Below are 5,611 nucleotides of genomic sequence, written 5' to 3' on the forward strand. Positions count from 1 at the left end.
GCTGGAAAAAAATGAAACTGATTAAGTTTGGGGATTGAAATTCTGAGTTTGAAACCTTAAAAAAATAGAACATTTGAAGTTAAAAATAGTTAAATTTATTTCAGAACAGTAAAAAATGTCAGACATTTTAGTTTTTTTGGCCAAACACCAATATTTTTTCAATTTCTTTTATTTGGGTTTGAAATAATATTGGCCCCAATTTATCTCCTTACAGTTCCAGCTCAACACCACCATTCAAAGTACCATCTACGTCTCTTTATGTCTGTCTTGTAGTTTACCTTTATGTTTATGTTTTTTGCACTTATGAAAGTTATTACTTTAATGTTCAATATGTAGCATTATTTGCGACCTACTTTTAAGGTTGTAAAACAGAAAGTTAACATTTGCACAAGAAAATGGATTAACTATGAATGATTTTTGAGGTACATTCATGTTCCTGTTGCACTTTAAGTGACAGAAAGCAGAATGTTAAAGTTTGTGAAAGAGCACACATGTTGCACTATAAGGAAGCAAGTTTATGTGCAATCTTCTTTTTTTCTCTATAATGCATGTACATGTATGTATTTTTGTACAAAAAAGAATGAGAGAAATACTTGTTGAGAAAATAAGCTAAAAGAGTTCTTTGCAAATGTAACTACACATTCTAATTAAATAAAAGAACAGAAAAGTGAAATATTGACTGAATGTTTTTGCATGTTCGGACCCCGGTCTACCAAGCTGTCAGAGTTACTGGACCTCTCGCCTAATTAGTTGGAGACCCCTGACCCAAACAATGTCCTCAACCCCCCCCCCTCCACGCACACGGACAAACACAAACACACGTCGACATGTTGCCACACCATGGTAGGAAAGAAAAAATGAAAAAATGAAAAATGATGGAATCTAGAAATAGAAATCTGGCTTGGTACTGCAGTGAGGAAACAATACTTTCGGGACCCGTCCACACCAGTGAATCAGGTTCACAGAGTACGCTACTACAGGACCCCCCAGATCCGAGCTAAGAGCCAGACCCGGGACGTCCCACTGCAGCGACCCGGTTCACTGAGAAAGGTCAATCACTGATGTGGAGGATCCCTCAGAGGAAGACACTGGAGTTAAAAATGTAAAAGGAGTAAAATAGATTAAAATGAATAAATAAAAACAGATGTAAACAACCAGACAGATAAATAGATAAAATAGACATAAATCAGTAAAATAAAAACATATCAATTAGGTAAAAAACATAAAGAGAGAGCATAAAACAACATAATAGGATGAAACAAAATATCAAATAACTTTCCAAATTTTAACTAAAAGCCAAATTAAAAAGGTCTTGAGCCTCCCTTTAAAAACATGAACAGTCTCTGCGGCCCTGATGCATTCTGGGAGGCTGTTCCACAGGCGAGGTCCATAATAACTGAATGAGGCCTCGCCGTATGTTCTGACTTTTGGTACAACCAAAGGCCTGTTCCAGAGGACCTCGAGGTCCTCGAGGGCTCATACCTTAAAATCATTTATGATAAATAAGAGGGCCAGATACCATAAAAACATTTATAAACCAATAAAAGAATTTTAAAATCAATTCTGAATTTCACAGGGAGCCAATGCAGCAATTTTAAAATGGGTGTAATGTGTTCCCGCCCCCTGGTCCTCGTCAGCACGCGTGCAGCTGAGTTTTGTAATAGCTGAAGGTTTGATATCCTTTTTCTGGGAAGACCAGAGAGCAGGGCATTACAGTAATCTAGTCTACTGGAAACAAAAGCATCGTCAGCACCTCTGTGCTGGCAAGAGAGAGGAATGGGCGGAGTCTGGCAATATCTTTAAGATGATAAAATCCTGTTTTTGTTATATTTTTAATTTGTGGAATAAAATTAAACTCAGAGTCGAAAATCACACCCAGGTTTCTCACGGATTGAGAAGTTTTATAGTTTTTTAGTTTAGATAAAACAAACTCTCTCTTGTCTTCAGAACCGATCACTAAAACCTCTGTTTTGTCCTGGTTGAGCTGTAAGAAGTTCTCTGCCATCCATGACTTAATGTCTAAAGTACAGTTTAAAAGAACGTTGACCGACTCTTCATCATCAGGAGACACGGCAATGTAAAGTTGTGTATCATCAGCATAGCTGTGAACACAGACGCCATGTCTCCTGATGACATCCCCAAGTGGCAGCATATATAATTGATATATATATATATATCAATTGTATTAAAACTATTTTTTTTCAATCATTTTACTTAAAAATGGTAAGTTGGATACTGTTGATAATTATTTAAATTGTTAGGGTCTAAATTACTCTTCTTCAGCAGAGGCCTCACCACCGCCGTTTTAAAGGCAGAGGGGAAGACCCCTGTCTGAAGAGAGTAATTTACAATGTTTAGGAGCTCAGGCTCAAGGGAATCAAAATGCGTTTTTAAAAGTGATGTGGGGATTGGGTCTAAAAGGCAGGTGGTTGGCTTTAATTGGGAGAAAACTCGACCAAGTGCCACGGCATCAACCAGAACAAAACTTTCCAGTGTTTCCTCTGATAAATACAATGCTATTGATTCATTAAAATCAAAGTCTACTTGAGTTAAAAGACCAGATCTAATAGCATTGATTTTACTCCTGAAGTGGTCTGCAAAACTCTCACATGTAGCATCTGATGCTGTCATGGAGGACCTCTGAAAATCTCCTTTGGTCAACGTGTCTATTGTTTTAAAGAGAAATTTCGGGTCATTTTTATTTTGTTTAATTAAATTTGAGAACTGGAGGGTTCTAGCTTTTTTAATTGCATAGCTGTACATGATCTGTTGTTCTTTAAAACTGTCTTTGTGTACAGTTAGTTTAGATTTCCTCCACTTCCTCTCTGCTCTCCTGCATTCATATTTCATGGTTCTGATCTCTCCATTTATCCAGGGTGCTGTAGCTCTAGTTTTTACTGTTTTTGTTTTTGTTGGAGCTACAGCATCAATTGCTAACTTTAGTTTGTTATTCACTCGACCATAAAATCACATGAAGCAGATTAAATCTGAGTAGGAGTTTGATCTAAAATGTTGATAAAATTTGCAGGCACATCAGGAGTTATATATCGTTTCCTCACAGTTCTCACTGGAGCTTCCCGTTGTGTAAAACTGGTGATATTAAAAAATACACAATAGTGATCTGACACACCCACATCAACAACAGAGGACACACTACAGGACAGGCCGTGGGTTATGACCAGATCCAGAGTGTGCCCCTGTTGTGAGTAGGCTGTGTGACATGCTGTTTAAAATCCATACAATGTAAAAGGTTAAGAAACTCATTTGCAACAGCATCACCATCAGTGTCAACATGTAGATTAAAATCACCAGTCAATAAAATTCTTTTATATTTGGAATGTATAAATGATCAAAATTCAGAGAATTCTTGAACAAAAGTGGAGGGAGGTTTTGGTGGTCTGTAGACAGTGACACATAAAATAGGCGGGCTGCTGAAAGAAAATGCATGATGCTCAAATGTGGAGTAACTATCTGACTGTTTTAGTTACAGATGAGCCACGAGCAATCGATGCAGTACCACCGCCATTTTTACCTCCCCTGGTAGAAAATAAAAAGCTAAAATTTGATGGGGAAGCCTCTGTGAGAATACCAGGAGCATCAGTACCAGCCAGGTTTCAGTTAAAAAAAGACAATCGAGGTTGTTATCTAAAATAAGAATAAAAGACAATAAAAGATTTGTTTAAAAGAGAACGAATGTTTAAAACAGAAAAGTTCAAAATGGTTAAAAATGGAATCATAGAGTCGGACGGCTCTACAAAATGCCGCCCCCCCCCACACACACACACAAAACCAAAGAACCACAGTAGAAATACATCTTACAATACAAACGGTGGTCGTAGCAAACGGCGGTCGCCGCAGTCAACGGCGGTCGTAGAAACGGCGGTCGTAGTAAACAGCGGTCGTAGCAAATGGCGGTCGTGGTCAACGGGGGTCGTAGTAAACGGCGGTCGTAGTAAACGGCGTTCGTAGTAAATGGCGGTTGCAGTAAATGGCGGTCGTAGCAAACGGTGGTCGTAGCAAACGGTGGTCGTAGCAAACGGCGGTCGTAGTAAACGGCGGTCGTAGTAGATGGCGGTCGCAGTAAATGGCGGTCGTAGCAAACGGCGGTCGTAGTAAACGGCGGTCGTAGTAGATGGCGGTCGCAGTAAAGGGCAGTCGTAGCAAACGGCGGTCGTAGTAAATGGCGGTCATGGTAAACGGAGGTCGTAGTAAATGGCGGTCATGGTAAACGGAGGTCGTAGTAAATGGCGGTCATGGTAAACGGAGGTCGTAGCAAACGGTGGTCGCAGTAAACGGTGATGGAGCTCAAAGCTACACAGCAAACGTTGCAGTATGCAGCAGCGCTGGTGTTTCCTTGACTTCGCCATGAGCTGACGCGGCGCCTCGTGCGCTCCGATAAATGTTTGAGTGTCCTGCTGGGAGAGGCTCATACCTCTGCGCCCGAAATGACTTTGCTGGCTGTTGTAATCCTGTTCGTCATGCCGCCGTCCTTCTTGTAGTCAATGTCACGGTTTCATCCTTCCTCGCAATTCCCACGGCTGTGGTTGACAATTCAAAACAGCGCCGAGACGCCGGCGCTCTGTCCTTGTCAATCACCAGAAGCCGACTCTTCCTTCCAGACTGCAGGGAGCGATTGTCAGGTGGCATTACTGTCCCACGGACGCCGCTAAAAGCCAGCTTTTTTACATTACAAAAACACTGTTGATGCATTATTGAACAAAGAGATCAGGCAGAATCCTCTGGAAGGATGACAGTGGTGGAGCGGACAGCCGGAGCCGAGCTGTGATGGCGAGGCAGCGGTGAGGAGCTGCGACAGGCTGAGGAGCTGAACTCTAACGAGGACCGTTCTCGGTCCCGAGGGAACGGGCGGAGACGAACTCGAAGTTCCTTCAGAAGTGGAGACACCTTCAGCTCTGCCGAACACGCCGGCTCCAGGACCCGCCGTTTCCTGCTGCCGTTGACGGTCCGAGAACACACCACGAAGACGAGGAACGTCCATGAAACTCGCTGGGTCGGAGATGATGACTCAGCAAGTGTGAAGAGAGAGCTGACCCGAGACTCTGGTTCTGACCAGACCCAAAAGTAAAGAAGTTCCACCATCGGGGAGGAGAGCACGCCCCTTTACCGCCACCGGTTGCCTTCACAGGTCTGAGAAGTTCAGTACTCACTGTCGACCGAGAGAGAAACACCTGCAGGTCAAGAATGAGATGTTTGGCCCATCAAACTCTGTGGGTCAGAACCCATTCAGAACTGAACATTAGGAGCTTTCATTCAGCAACACCGTGTGTGGGCGTGGCCACGTGTGGGCAGCAGATTTCAGTCACTTGATGGTCTGACGTTGAGTTTTGTCCTTCAGTCAGAAGCAGTGGTTCTATTTGGTCCTGTTTGGTTCTGTTTGGTCCTGTTTGGTTCTGTTGAGTTCTGTTTCGTCCTAATTGGTTCTGTTTGGTTCCGTTTGGTTCCGTTTGGTTCTGCTGAAGGAGTTCTCAGGTTTGTTCCTGGGTTCCAGCTGAACTCAGATCAGTCCTGCCAGAAAGTTTTCCACATTTTTCTGCCCAAAACAGATCAAATCAGGACATCGGGGTTTAAATTCATCTTCTTTGCTGCTCTG

Source organism: Oryzias melastigma, linkage group LG6 (genome assembly GCF_002922805.2).
Source record: "Oryzias melastigma strain HK-1 linkage group LG6, ASM292280v2, whole genome shotgun sequence".
Classification (NCBI taxonomy): Eukaryota; Metazoa; Chordata; class Actinopteri; order Beloniformes; family Adrianichthyidae; genus Oryzias; species Oryzias melastigma.